This window comes from Schistocerca cancellata, chromosome 2 (assembly GCF_023864275.1).
Source record: "Schistocerca cancellata isolate TAMUIC-IGC-003103 chromosome 2, iqSchCanc2.1, whole genome shotgun sequence".
Lineage (NCBI taxonomy): Eukaryota > Metazoa > Arthropoda > Insecta > Orthoptera > Acrididae > Schistocerca > Schistocerca cancellata.
The window spans coordinates 808523327-808539734 of NC_064627.1; the positions used below are offsets into that span (position 1 = coordinate 808523327).

Consider the following 16408-nt stretch of genomic DNA (forward strand, 5'->3'; position numbering starts at 1 on the left):
TTCTAGTTCGTAACATACGTGTCCATATAGCAGAACGAAATTGTGATCCATTGTCAGAAATTACTTTTAACACATGCCCTACATGAAATAAGAAATGTTTTACAAATGCTTTGGAAACAGTTTTGGCAGTAGCTTTGCGTAATGGAGTGAAGGTAACAAATTTTGAAGTGAGTTCAACAGCGACAAAGATGTAGCAAAAACCTCTATTAGTTCTGGGAATTGGACCAAAAATGTCTACTGCGGCCATATGTCTTAATTTAACAGGTACAATGGGATATAATGGAGGAATATGTAAAGTGGTGTCTGACTTAGCTTTCTGGAAAATTTTACATGACGCTAAAACTCGTCGAATACGTTTCTCTATGTTGTTAAAATAACAGTTCTGTCTCAGTATAAGAAAACATTTTCTGGCTCCGTAATGCGCATAACTTAAATGAGTGTAGCAGATTAATTTTTTTCCCAGTTCGTCAGGAATGCATAATAACCAATTGTTGCTGTCAGGATGAGAACGGCGAAAGAGAATGTTATTGCGTACAATGTAATGGTGTCTAATCGTAACATTTTCTTATCTTGCCAAAGGTGTTTAATTTCTTTCCACACATTGTCTTTACTTTGCTCTTGTGCTATGTCCTGTAATGACGATGAAATAAAATTTTCAAATGCAACTTGCTGAATGTACATGACACTGAAATTTGCTTTGCAGAAGTTGGTTGCGACGTCTTGCTGATTGTTGCTGAGAGAACGAGATAGTGTGTCTGCTATAACATTTTGTGTTCCTGGAATGTGAACTATTGTAAAATTAAATTCCTGCAAATAAAGCTTCCATCTGCTTAATCTGTCGTGAGTTAATTTAGCTGAAAGTAAAAATTGTATCGCTCTGTGATCTGTGTAAACGGTGGTATGTCTTCCGTAAAGAAAGTGCCGAAATCTCGTGAAATCCCAAACAACACATAATGTTTCTAGTTCTGTAACGGAATAATTTCGTTCAGCAGGTGACAGAATGCGACTTGCAAAAGCGATGTTTTTAATTACTGTACAACCATCTTGTTCAATTTCCTGAAAAATATGTACGCCTAAAGCGGTGTTAGAACTGTCGGTGGCAATGGAAAAATTTCTGGTAAGATATGGGTGCGATAAAAGTGGAGCATTCAACAAAGCTTCTCTCAGGTTCACAAATTCAGAATGTGCTTGCTTATCCCAAGACCAAATAGTGTTTTTACCTGTTAATTGGCATAATCTAGGTGTGTCTAAAGCAGAGTGATAAATAAATTTACGAAAAAAGTTAATTAAACCCAAAAAGCTGCGTAATTGTTTCTTTGTCGTAGGAACAGTAATGTCACGTAAAGCTTGAAGTTTTTCCGGATCGGGCGCAATGCCTTCTGCTGAAATTACGTGTCCAAGAAATTTTATAGAAGTTTTGCCAAAATGCGATTTACTAAGATTAACTGTAAGTCCTTGTGCATGAAAAGTTTGTAACAGATGTTTAAGAATCATATTGTGTTCAGACCAGTTAGCTTCTGCACTAAGAATGTCGTCTACGTACGTCGTAATTCTGTCTTTAAGTTCTGTCGGAAGTATTGTGTTCAAACCGCGAACAAAAGCTGCAGAAGAAATAGTTAAGCCGAATGGTAATTTACAAAATTGATAACAGTCACCAAAACAGAGAAAAGCTGTATACTTTCTGCAGTTCGGATGAAGTTGAATTTGCCAAACTCCCGATTTTAGATCTAATGTAGAATAAATAGCAGTACCGTGAAATTTCTGTAGAAGTTCTTCTAATGTCTGTGGTCGATCTGTTTCATTAATAATTATGTCATTGATGTGACGTGAATCAAGTACGAGGCGAAGTGAACCATCTTTTTTCTTAACAATATGTAGCGGGTTTAAGTACGGACTAACTGCCGGTTCAATAATTCCTTGATCAAGCATATCCTGCAACTCTTTCTTAACTTGTTCTCTATGAATATATGGAGTGGGATAATGCTTTGCTTTAAATGTATCATGCGGTTTGACTTGAAATTCATACATAAAACCGGACATAGTACCAGGAATGTTGTCAAAAACTGGAGCTTGCTGTAAAAGAATTTTGTGTAGTTGCGTGCGTTCGTCGTCTGTATTTCCACAACTCTGTTTAACCTTATCAGAAATCATCTGCATTACATCATAGTCAGCTTCGTCTGGAGTATTACAGTTATGCACATACGTATCTGTGAACAATGTGGAATTACAGTCTATGTTACGCGTTACGGAAATGACCTCAGTACAATTAATTGTTTGTTCTTCCGCAGATAAAGAGTGCTGAAATTCTAAAGCCAATTGTACATTTTCATCCTTCAACATTAAATAGGAATTCTGAAAATCAATAACTGCATCGTGTTGTACCAGAAAATTCGTACCTAAAATAACGTCTGTTGTCAATAAAGGAACAATCCAAAAATTTGAGTGAAATGTGTGACCTGCAATACAAAATGATAAATGTGTCTGTAATTTAACGTCTACTTCTTTACTCAATACTGCTCCTTTCACTTTCATTTTGCCTCATGGTAATGTAGGATACTTATTCTCTTTGTTACACTCGTTAAAAGTTTCTTCATTTATTACTGACATAGGTGATCCGGAATCGATTACTGCTGAAAATTTCGATGAACCAATTTTAATTTCAATGACAGGGTGTGAAATAGTTTTCTGAACAACTGGTCTTTCCTGTAAAAGAGTGTCTCTGATGTCGTCAAAAGTAATAACATTTTCGTGAACAACATTCTGCGTGTCAAAAGTAGTGTTTGTGTTATTGGAAGATGCGACCTGTACAGTATCTAGTCAGATTCTATCTGACGTGTTATTATTTTCAGGACTATTCTGTGGCATTTCGACTATTTGAACTGTTCTAGTATTTCTTCCAGACGTATTACGCTCTGGATGAAATCTACTGTCGGGTTCATTCATGAGAACATGTTCTTGCGGATGATTTTGCTGTTGGTAAGACCGACTGTTATTATATGTATGCTGATAATTGTGCTCATCGTTTTTACGTCTGTCGTAATAGTCATTCCTATACGGTACATTGCGATAGGAATTGAAATACTGTGTTTTCTGTACATAGTTGTTCCTTTGCTGCCGTGCGTTACTGTTTGTTGGATCTGGGACTATACGTGCACGCGGCGAAACATTAAAGCCTGGTTGACCTTGTGCATTCCATTGTTGGTTAGGTATGCTAACCGGCTGATTTTCATGCTGTTGTGGTGGAAAACGTCTATTGTTACTAAAATGTGGTTCCTGTTGCTGAAAATTTTGACAATATTGATAATTAGAATTTTGACTGTTATTAAAGTTCTGTTGGTTGTCATTCCTGAAGCGTCTATTACCTTTGCTATTGAAATTACGTGACTGATCGTAATTACTGTAAGTTTGTTGGCCATTATTATTATATGAAAAATTTTTGTTTAAAAAAGAATAATCAGATTGTTGTACTTCCAAGAGCTGTAACAGATCTCTGAATGCCAAAATGTTTTCTTTTTGCTGACCCATTAGGAGTGACACTCTTAATGATCGTGGTAATTTAGAAATGCATAATTGTATAAGTGAAGATTCACTGTACGGTTCACTTAGGTACTGGTTTCGTTGGACCATATGCTCAAAAAATTGCATGACACTGGGAAAATTTGTGTTCTCATAATTTGGTAAACTGATTAGTTGATCCTTAATTCCGCACTGTGTCGTCTTCGACCAATACGCTAATAGAAAAGCATTCTGAAATTCTTCAACCGAATAGCATTGTCTCGCGATCAGTCTCATACGAGTTGCCGGTTCACCTTCCAAAAAACTGCAAATAAATTCAAGTTTATGCGTTACTGGCCAAGTCGGTGGAAAAGCAAAGCTAAATTGTTGTATCCAATCTAGTGGATGAATCTGTGTTCTGTCATTTTTAAACACTTTAAATTTTCTCACTGACAGAAAATGTTTATAATCAAAATTATCGTCTCTGTATGATGGAACAGGTTCATGTTTGTAAGAGAATCTATTTGTCTGTGTCTGTTCGGAATCTAAGTCCCGTACTGTCTGTAGATTACCCAAATTATACGCGCTGCGTGAGTCTGAAAAATGTTCGTGAAGTGGCGTCTGCTGTGATGTGTTATTAACTGAAATACTTTTCATGTCTGTTACTTCTTGCTATAAACTTGACAATTTTCTACGCAACGTGTTATTAAACGAATCGATCTCATTAATTGTCTGCTGTAAATTTTGGAATTCTGGTGTTTGGTTAAATGAAACCGGTGAGGTATCGTCTGATTTGCTGCCATTATTACTTTCAATAACGTCAATATGACTGGCCAATTCTTCACATTTTTCAGTCAGTATGTTTACCTGATCATCTGTTTTAATGTCAGACGCATTAATCTGTTTTTGCAACTTATGTGTAGTTTCGTTCAGTTTTTTAACGTCAGCTTTGACGACATCAGAATCCTGTGTTAGTTCTAATTGTTCAAATCTATCTGTCACTGTCTGAATATCTGCTGTGTGTGTATCTGTTTTTGATTTAATATCAGAAATTTCATCACGAAACTCCGCGTTCAACTGTTCGATGGTATTAATTTTGTCGGACACTGTAGCAATATTGTTGTCTACGTATGTTTTTGCTTTCGCAAACATTTTACGTTTGTCTTCTTGTCTTTGTGCTGTGATTGTTTCCATTACTTGTCATTTTACTTTATTCCAATCCTGTATAAATTTACGGAAACGTGTATTACTGTTTTCTATGTGAAAATTAAAACGTTCGTCAATTTGAGTGTTCTGTTGTTCGAATTTCGCGTCTATCTTTTCATCCATTGTGCGTGAAAGTTCTGCTGTCATTGCTTTAAACTCGTTGCGTAATTGTGTAGCCTTTTCAGAGCATTGTTTACCGACTGCGCTAATTTCCTCTCTAAGTGTTTCTGTTGTAGCTGTTTGCATATCCCTTAATTCTTGAGCAACAGATCTAATTTCTTCGCTACTTTTTCTTGAACAAGCCTCAATTTCCTCGCGTAACTGTTATTTAGTGTCATGGTACTGCGCGGCAACGGCTCTAATCTGTTCACTAAGCTGCCTGGAATTGTTGTCTAATTTTTCATTAAACTGTTCGTTCTGTTCACTAAGTTGTTGTGTGAGATCTTCTTTAAATTGCTTGTTATCTTCACTCTGTTGTCTGACCTGTTCACTAAGTTGTTTGAGATCTTCATTATTGTTGTCTAATTTTTTATCAAATTGCTTAAAAAATGTCTTAATTTGATCCAACCCCAAATCACCATTCCTATTCTCTGTGCTGTTTGATTGCGTATCTGCAATTGTCGCGTTTTGTGCAACCATTTGGCCATTCTGTAATTCACAAAAAGGTTCGTCAATCGAACGTACACTGTCAATCACTATTTCGGAATTAAATAAATCCGTCCTACTTTGAATATCCTGATTATTTTCATTAGACAAGTTTGTCTGTTCGTCACGTAAATTTAGTAAACCGGTTGTGTTAAGCTGGGCAGCGCTCATTACAATAGTGCGCCCCGTGTCATCAATTGTCGTCAAATTAACAGAAGAGACAATTGAGTTCGTTTGTTCATCATTAGGATGATTGTCAGTAAATGGTGAATTGTCATCATTATACTGCGTGTCACTAGTACTATCAGTAAAGTTGTTTAAGTCGGTAATTTCATTCATTATACTTTGCGATACACTATTCACTGTCTTTCGTGGCATTTTTACAATAGACACAATTATTCACAAAAGAAATAAACACAATGCAAAAAGCAACAAACAAAATACAACAGAGCAACGAACTGCCGATGATCTGAGGAAAGAAAGTCACAAAATTAATAAAAGCGTTGCGCCAAATGCTAATTATATTACAGCAAATAAGAGCAGATTTCTGACTACTTTTCAGAAGATTCTCAATGCAATACGATCCTGGACCGGATGTCGCCAAGTGTAACCTTCCCAGAGAATTTTGACAGTCAATATTTAAATGTTAGAACTAGCAATCTGAGCCATGTGTAAGCTCCCCACAAAAAATGAAAGTCAACTTAATAAGAAATGAAATCTCATTGACAATGAAAACGTAAATAGACCGAAATGTCGATCTTTAGGCCCTGATTAAACTCAAATTCTTACCTCAGTAATACTGGATCTGCTCTTATTTTTTCGCCAAAGCTTGGAGGAAATGCATCGCAAATATATATTTTTTTTGAATTTAAGGGAAACTTTTCTTTAAGGAAATGCAAGGGAAATATTATTTCAAAAAAGGATTCTTTGTTAAGAATGGTTGCTTTGAAAACGAAGTTATTATTGGCGCGATTCTTGAACAAATTAATTACACTTAAGATCCATTACCTTATTTAACAATATACCTCGTCCTGAATCCCGACCAGAGCCATGTCGACGCCCGCCGACTCCTCACACACAACAGCTAACTCGCAACTGCGTCCCACTCGCGACTGAGTACGTACCACCACTGCCTCGCAACTGCAACTGAACTCTCGCGCAGTCAAGCGCAGACTAGCACGATAAATAACTCTCTGGTCAGAGATTCTCTCATGGCTCACCATCGCTGTACTGAATACATACGCGTTTCAATAGGAATATAAAAGGGAAAAGGTCAGAAAATCATGTGTCACACAAGAAATGATTTCCAAGATGGATGAGAGAAGAAAATTGAAAAACAAGAGCACTGAAGATGCAAGAAAGATATACCGAAGTTAAATAATGAACTGCAAAGAGAAACAGAGCAGGCTAGGAAAAAATGGCTGAAAGAGGAATGTGATGAAATTGAAGAACTGGTCAGGAAGGGAAGATACGACTTACTATACAAGAGAGTGAAGACTATGACATGGGAACAAAACAGAGCAGGAAGTGCTACTAAGGACGTGTACAAAGATCGTGACGATGTCCTCCAGAGATGGGAAGAATATCTAAAAGAGCTATATGACACAAATATCAAACCAAAAACTCTAGAACTTGAATCACACAACAGTGTAACTGGTGACGAGAAAGGACCAACTATCATAATGGAAGAAGTAAAGTCTGCCATAGCTGCAATGAAAAATGGCAACGTGGTAGCTACAGATATGATACCAGGAGAAATACTAAAATGCTTGAACCAAGATGGAATAAGAGAAATATTGAGATTATGTAATAAAATGTATGACAGTGGTGAATGGTCTGAGGACTTTTCTGACAACAGTAATGATTCCATTACCGAAAAAACAAGGAACCAAGAAATGCAGCGAGCGCAGGACAATCAGCCTCATTTCACATGCAGCCAAAGTGATGTTGAGAGTAATTAATAAAGACTTGAAAAAGTAATGGAGGAGAATCTTGGCGAGGAGGAGTTTGGCTTTAGATGGAATACGGGCACCAGAGATGCAATAGGGCTCCTGCGAATCCTGGGAGAAAGGTTTATAGAAAAAGTAAGAGATCTGTATATGTGCTTCATCGATCTAGAAAAGGCATTTGAAAATGTGGTTTGGGACAAGCTGGCGGCTATAATGAGGGAAAAGAGAGTGGACTGGAAAACCAGAAGATGTGTAAACTCATTATATCTTAATCAAAAATTTTCAATTAAAGTGAGAGGAGAAAGTACAAACTGGATCGGACTAGGAAAAGGAGTAAGACAAGGATGCTGCCTAATCACTTACTCTTTCAATCTCTACTTGGAAAATATGATTGACCAATGCTCATTAGATGACAAAGGCATAGAAATTGGAGGAAAAAGAATAGGGTGTTTGAGGTTTGCTGATGACTTGGTCCTTCTAGCCACAGGCGAAAAAGAATTGCAGGATTTGATGGGCACCATTGAAACTAACGGAAAAAATATGGAATGAAAATTAACACAAATAAAACAAAAGTATTGGCACTAGGAGGAAATAAGGAAATAAAAATTATGCTGAATGGAGAAATACTAGAACATGTGCAAAATTTTAAGTATCTTGGAAGCAGGATAGACACCGACTGGAAGTGCACGACAAAAATTAAAACAAGGATAGCAATGGCAAAAGAGGGGTTTTATAAGAAAAGGAGAATTTTCTTTAGCGGTCTGGACAGAGAACTAAGGAAGAGACTCATAAAATTTGTTGTATGGAGTGTTCCTTTATATGGCGCTGAAACATGGACTATGAGGAAGAAAGACAGAGAAAGGCTGGAGGCTTTTGAGATTTGGACATGGCAGAGGATGGAAAGAGTAAGTAGGATCGACAGAGCAAAAAATGAAGAGGTACTGAGAAGAGTGGGAGAGAAAAGACAGTTACTAATGTAATAAAGAGAAGAACAAGAAATTGAATTGGGCTTATATTAACAAAAAATGGCAGACTGATAAAAACAGTTTTAGAAGGTTATGAAGAAGGGAAAAGGAAACGAGGAAGGAAGAGATTCCAGATACTGGATGACATGATGGACTGTACTACATACATCAGCCTTAAGAAGGAAGCAATGGATCCCAGAAAATGGAGAGGCAAAGGACCTGCTAACTGATAACTGATGATGATGACCTTATCCATAAGTAATATCGTCATAAACAGATTTATTTTGCTCCTTTGTTACAGCTGGCTTTTTCACTTAAAATGTTATTTAATGAAAAGTGTTTTATCAGCTTATGTTCTTATTTGTATACATTCTGTGTGTCAGCCCTGTTCTGTTATTGTACAACCTAAATAATTTTTCGTATTCAGATATCTGACCTCGCTTGTGGAAGTACACTCAATGGAAATTCGTCATGGAATATTTTCAATTTGTCACGAAAGCAAAGGAATATTGGTGGTGCTGTCGTCTGCTAACATCTCAAGTTCATATATATAAAGTACAGTATAATTTCTGCACAATTTCAGTGCAGTAATGTGTTCAATGTAAATAAATGTGTGTGTGTGTGTGTGTGTGTGTGTGTGTGTGTGTAAGTATAATCTAACTTCTGCACCATTTCTTTGCAGTAATGTGTTCATTGTATATAAGTATTGTATTAGTTGTATTACACGTTTATTACCGTATATATAAATAAAAACCTTTTTTATTTTAAATTCAGTGCATTAGTATTTGTGAAATGATCCTTTCATATAGTGTTCATTAAGAAATGACGATCATTCCACTTGTGATCTGAGGAATGGTACATTAGCTTATTTGTTTGAGTTGTAAATATTTGTTATGTATTGTTGTTTTTCTGACATGTTTTACATCCTGGAGGACCTCTTCACTACGGATCAACTGGAATGAAAGCAAATCAAATCAAAACCTATTTTTACCGCGCTCATTTATGTTATAGTAATAGATTTCGTGCTTTATATATATAGAACTTGAGATGTTAGCAGGCTACAGCACTCCCAAAACGTTTTTCCTGAGAAACCTTAATTATGCCATACCGTGGCGTGACGTGCCGTGACGTGATGGCCTATGTGAATGCCGTCATACGAAATGCATTGTGAAGCAGCTTCTTGCCTTCACTCTCTTAAGAATGTTTCTGCTCTCGCGCTATACCTATTTAGCTGTAAAACTATCATTATATATTATTGATGTGCCTTATAGAAACATTTCATTTGGCTCTATAGCTTACTACAGTATGGGATCGATTGACATTTTTAAAAATCCATCGATATCTTTCCAAGACGGTATTGCGATTATTTTTGTTGTGTTGGCTACCACGTTAAAGTGCATTTATTTGGACTCTTTGGTTTCCGCCACGAGCTTTCTTCTTTCATTTGCTGGCGGTGGTGATACATGTTCGTTTGTCGCTGGTGATATCCGTTGAAATCTCTTGGTTTTTCATAACTACTGGAGAATTAGGTAGTTTACTTCAACAGGAAGCATGAGAGCAAAGGTGAGCTTGAAACATTCGTGAATGTGATTGACGAATTAATGATATATTTAACTTTTTGTGAATGTGCGTCACCACGTGATTTTTGGGGAGCCATTAATGATATATAGTATTTTCTCTTAAGGTCTAATGTTTGCAGAAGAGTGAAGTACCTGACATAAAATATTGGGCAAATTAAACTACCGGCTTGTTTTCGTAGTAGTAAATGTTCAGTGTGGTTGGATTCGCAGTGATAAGTCTTTCAGCCTTACAAGTAATGTGCTGCAGTACGTCTGTTATAAATATTGGGCAAATTATAAACATGGCTTAAGGGAGTTAGAAGCCCTAGTTTTTCGTAGATTTTAGTGTCCGTTAGACACGCTTTGTTGAGACCGGAGTTGGCCTTGTATTGCTAACTCTGAAATGCGTTCCATAGAACTTACGAGTTTCCACTTTTCCTGTTCTTAGAAAAACGGTAAATAAAGGGGTCAACATGTGTTTGCTTTTCTCAATCATGCTGAGAGCTATTTTGTACCTATGTTCCGTTTTGATGTGCATAGTAAGTTATGTAAATGCTTTCAGTGGAGGAAGAAGCGTATGCGGAGGCTTAAGCGGAAGAGGAGGAAGATGAGGGCGAGGTCGAAGTAGGTTGCTGGCCCCCACGCTGTAAGTATTGTACTGCTATGTAATACCACACCTTATCTTGTATAGAGTTTGAGGCCATGTTTGTGTTGGCAGATGTCTTTAAAATTTAGTATTTGCATAATCTTTTATAAATGATTTTGGAGGAATCTGTGTTTGACCACTCTAAGATCCTGCTGAGACTACTGCATAGTGTTCATGGGAAACTGATTGCCCCAACTCATTTCTTAGTCTCCAGCTTTGTCGTTTATATACTAGTGTAAATTGATTACATGTTTCTCCAAAAATTAGTGTGTATTGTAATGCCCATATTCCTTTACTGCTGATGGGTTAGAAAATTCTTATGTAGTACAGTGTTTAGTAAAAAGATGAAAGCTTAGTTTTGAGAACCTGTCATTGTGCCATATTGCAGGCTTTTCGTTCACTGTTGTCATTTAACATTTTGTGTCTAAAATTTTAGTTAAATTCAGTTACAGAAGTGGCAGCATAGTGTGCTGTAAATGTGTTGAACACTTGTATTAGGTTCGTTAGAGCAGTTGCCAGTCAGTGCCTGTACTGTGCATGTGCAGCTACGATGACGCAGGCAGTTCGTGCTTGGTGTTTGCTCATACGCTTTTTGTCGCATTTGTGTGTGGAATTTAGTGTGGTGGGCATCGTGTGACCATGTGAAGCCTGTGGCACGTTGAGAGGACCTAAGAGTTACCAATTCTGCCCCTATAAGAAATCCAAATAGGAAGCAGTTCTTGGCATACAATTCATTTCAAAACTAGACTCCACAGCTCAAAGTACCATAACATTTTACTATATGGTGATTTTGACAGATTTTTTAATTCGTACTCTGCAATATTATGTAGCATTTCTAATCGGGTTTACATCTACACAGCTCTGCAAAAAGCTAGTAAGGTGGAAAAAAATTTCTTGCAAACAGTTTGTATAGCTTACACTAGAATACAGGACAAGAAATTTCAAGACACATTTTAAAATGTGTAAAAAATTAACAAGGTTGTCTGTGAGGCAAAGAAACTGTAAAACTCCTAGTTTATATTCTACTCTAAGAATAAATATAAAGCAGTGTTAGGAGTTCAAATGATAAAACACGTTATGCTGCCAGTCTACAATTTAGCATGGAATGGCATTCTATAAATTTAGATGTAAACACAAACTAAGAAATAACTTCAGGCCTAGAGGAAGTACTAAAAAAGTGCCTTGTGACTGAAAAACTTTCACAGAAGGCAGATTTGTAAAATTATGCTACAGTTCTCAATATATTTGCAACAAAATATTTAGTTCAAAACTGACCAAATTTCCCTACTTAGACAGCTTCGGGTAATGTTTAAGTGTGTTTGTACACACAGCATTAAGAGATCTTACAGGGTCATGAAACGAACGAGAAACCAGACTACTCCAGGAGCATTGGAATTTCATAAACCATACTAAAATGTTTCATTCCACTCTAATTGCACATTTCTATGTCTGGATGGACACTGAAGTACCTGATTCAGTTTATGTGGTTTTTGTGATGACAATTATCTTGGAGGTCCAGTACTGTATTCTCATGTTTGGTTCTTTATTATGGTATGCCATTCATCCCAGAAAAGGAGAATTTGCACTAGAAATTGAACAAAGTTGAGAGTAGCCAATAGTGTGGAATGAAACACTTTGTTTCAAATAAACTGCCTCAGTGGAAAAATTAATAGAAGCAAATTTGTCTATGAAACTGACAGAAATAGCTTCATTAAGGCATTAATGGTTGATTTCTAATAATGTGAAAGTAATATAAAATCAGAAAATTGAAACTAATTATTTGGTCTTTCATGATTAAGAGAACGTGTATTCACTTAATGGCTTCTGGCCACAGAAATGTTTTTTCATGTGACGTGGGAGCTGTAAACGAAGACAGAACAGCAATATGACAAAACATATACACGGTTCATGTGGAGGACCCCTCACTGTAACTCAGCTTGCTCTGTGCATGTCTGAATCTGACAACTTGGGTGTACTGGAAAATTTTTTCCGGGTAGCATCTGGCTACTTGCTGCTACTGCTCATACAGCAAACAGCTGTGCGTCAAGTAGCCAGAAGTGGGAGAAGGCACTGCTCATACGCGAATTCAGCTATGTGCATGTTCAGTGATCCTGCTGGCAACTGCTCAAATGAACCTATTAATGCAAATGTTTACTTTGGTGTAATTTTCTGGTCTGTCATACAGCAGGAACAGCATTGTCATGGTTGTTGCCAACATCAGCATGCTGTGCGGCTGTAACTAAAATTTTAAGTAAGGCTAAACAGCAAATCAGTTACCACTTTCATTGGCAACCTGAAACTTGTTAACTTACAGGTCAAGGTAGTAAAAGTTGTTCTGTAGGCTGGAATTTGACCAGAGGAAGACTCTTACTGGTCTTACATGGGCATGTGGATATTACTTTGCATTACACAGTAACCTATGGTAACAAAGCAGAGATACTTAGACATGGTTGGAAATAGTTCCTTAATATGTAACTTGACCATTGGACAATGCAAAAACTGCTTTGAATGGTCTGTACAGGGTTACTAAATTTACAAATTTAACTTGCTGACATTAAATTTCCACATATTCATTCTCCTAGAAAAGTCATTCAGTGTGGAAAAGAAAGCTGCTAGTCATTTGGTTTGGAAATTGCTCCATACTTTGAATGTTTAATAGGTTAGAATTCATGAGTTACCTAGGGATCCCCTTTACATTTTTAGTGGTAATATATGTTACCAGTTTGCACTAAAATGGTCAGATACTTGTACATTGTGTAGGTTTCCTGAATCTGTTTTGCAGTTTTTCTTAATGAAGAATTAAATATGGCATGTATGTAGATACCACGATCATGTAATCTCACTTGGTCTGCACTGTAGATGTCAAACTTCATTATGCACTGCTCTGCAAATGCATCTATTGGTCTTTTCCCTTCTTTGCTTGGGCCATTCCATGTGAAGTCAGTACACCCAATTTACTTCACTATTTTAGATTTGATAAAATATGGTACTCATAATGGGTGCTGAGACTAAAAATTTTTCTGTTCATGAAACATTGCTGTATAAAATTGTCAAACTGGCCAAGAAAGCATGAACACTTCCTTAAATAGCTCTGAGCTGCCTTAGTTGACTGCTGGGGAGGGTGTCATCTGGCAACATTTTTATGCTTTCCTGTATTAAAACTGGTTCTGATTAAGAAATTTTTCAAGGTGTATCATAATTTTGATTAAAATTTGCATAATTACTTAGTACTTTCGTAAATGGCAAAGTATAAACATGGTATGACAAGTTCATTCTTAAACATTTTTCACAAATAGCCTTGTTTTGACCAAAAATGAATTTAATTAAAATACACATAAAGGTAACCAACACATTGAACTATCTTAAAACAAAACCAATCAAGTCTGTAATCAAGGTGATTGCTTGCCTTAATTTTATACAGTTTAAACTGATGGCTGTGAAGACAAAACACACATTGAACATGAGACCTGTAACTTTGGTATTTACTTGTTGCAAACTGAAATGTTTAGGTAACAATCACAACTGGACCCAGTTTTCTAAACCTCTCATTTTTTTACAGTGAAAAATGTAGAGTTCAACTTTTACACACTTCTCTCAGGATATTAGTTTGAATGGCCATAGCCAGATTTGATATTGGCTGAAAAGTATGAACTAGCTTATATTTTCAATTTAATTAAAATTATCCCAGCAAATTGACTTATGGAGAAGGCTAGTGAAAGTAATTTTATTCAGCAGCATGTTGTACTGTAAAAACATCTTGTTGCCAATATTTTCTATTTGAGCATAACTATAGGAAAGCTATAACTTGTGTACTCTTCATGTTCTGTTTTTAGGGATGTGTTGTAATATTTTTGTTGTACAGCATTGTTAGCATTAACTTTTAATGTGATTCATATTCCATGCAGGTGTAAGCTATGTACATTGTGTTGTGGCCAGTGGTCAAGGTTATAATTTTTAATTGTCAGTTGTAAATTTAGTTTCTGATTGTATTACTTACTGTGGAATTCTATTTGTTTCAGCTGCTGGAACTCCATAACATCTGATCAGCACTGCTCATTGTGTTGTGTGGCTGCAGCAGAGACTTTTGTATAAATTTGTTGGGACAATAAATGTTTCAACAAAAGCTTTCTTGTTAATTCTGCTCCTTTAACCTGATCCTGTCTAGTCTTAAGAACCCTATTAAAACAGTGAAAAGTAGCTTCATGTTACAGATAATTCAACTATGTTCATTTCACAGGTAATTCAGTATTTAACTCCTACACTGAGATGGTATGAATTTTTACTAAAAAGCTGATTAGATTTTTGCTATTGTATTCTGTTCTCAACTGAGCTTTTAATGGTAGTATGTTTAATAATTTCAGAATGTTGTAATTGAGCTCTTCAGATGTATTTTCACTTTTGCAACAGTAACTGCTGTCCAGCTGAGGCAGTTGTAACATACTATGGATAGTGCAGTAATGGAGACTGAAGTGATACCCTAAAAGATCAACACAAATCACATAAATCTGAATATTGACTGTTTGCAGCAGTGGGATCACTAGTACTGAAGCTGTTAGGAAACAAAATTGGCTTTGTTTTTAGACAATGTTAACTTGGAAGTTACTCTTGTCCTGAGAAGAGTGCCCCCTATAAACCTGCTCAGTTACCAAATTTTTAATGGTCCTTTAAGGTGACAGTAAATCTTCATTGGTTCCATAATTTTGAGATTGCTGTTCGGACATTTGCAAAAAATTGGTGTTGATACAGTATTCTTCTTAGAAACCTGGAATATGATTTCAGAGAATGTAAATGAGGTGAAAATTTAAAAATTTACCCACAGTCCATTAGAGGACTTAGATTATTATGGTGTTATCTGATTTGGTATTAAGTATATATTTGAGTGATGCAGCGACATGAGGTTATGTTGGCAATTGGAATAAAATTACTAATTATAAATAAAACAGCTTCTGGCTGTGGGGTGGTTTTGAAACTTCCATACATGAGTATGGGAATTCTGTTCCTATCAAATGCACCTTCAGCACACATCTAGTGGACAAGTATTTTCGCATTTGCAGCTGGCTATTGGCCAAATGACAAGCGCCATGTCCAAACCACCACACCATGGGTTGTAGGAATAGAATTGTTCATTTCAGTAATTTTTTGCTGTATAAATTAAAATTGTCAGAATATGCTGTTAATTTTTATTCACAAGTAGAGAACTTTTAGAATGTAGTTTTATTAATGACCCCATAACAGGGTCTTTCAGCAAGGTCAGTGTGTAGTTTTTGATAAAGGTCAACACTTTATTTACAATAAGTCTCCAAGTGATACATCTTAACGTCCTTTACACAAAAAATGTACAGCCTCATTCTTCCTTCCTGTGACAGTATGTATAAACAACTGTCCGCCTAGATGTCCAATACCCAGTAGCAGAGCATGCCCTCCAGCATGATTCTAGGGACCTAGGAACCTGCTACACCGTATGTGCCATTTGGCTTCTCCCACCCAACACCAGTCCCTCTGAACTGCGGAGATGGGAACTTGTAGTCCAACACATTCTTTCATCCTGCCAGCCCACTGGACTGAACCTATGTTAAACAACCTCACTCCCATTTACTCTTCAGTCTTCTCCTCTTTCCCTTTCCTCTTTAGCCATTCACGCATCTTTTCATCCTACATAGTTGAGTTTATCTGTATACTATATACCTCTTTACTTCTGTATGCATCCTCTTTGGTTTTAAGCTGGCACAGTGCTTACAGTAGAATATCTTTGGCTTCCCTCTGACAACCATGCCTCCATCCTTTCTACCCTCAGTTTTCCTTTCCCTGTTGCTTCATAACCTGGGTTGTAACTGAATCCACTTTCCCTTCTTCCCTTTCTTTCCCCTCTCTCCTCCCTGATGAAGGAACATTTGTTCCGAAAGCCAGGAATGTGAATTTTCGGTTCTGTTTTTTGTGTATCTA

General features: G+C 36.6%; 1 long non-coding RNA gene across 1 annotated transcript; it reads left to right on the plus strand.

Annotated features, from left to right (window-relative positions):
• The first annotated feature begins 9663 nt into the window (after positions 1-9663).
• LOC126162674 (uncharacterized) lies at positions 9664-14841 on the plus strand. Its single transcript, XR_007535097.1, has 4 exons — positions 9664-9823; positions 10382-10465; positions 14485-14702; positions 14827-14841. It is a non-coding gene; the product is annotated as an uncharacterized LOC126162674 (long non-coding RNA).
• Positions 14842-16408: the final 1567 nt, after the last annotated feature.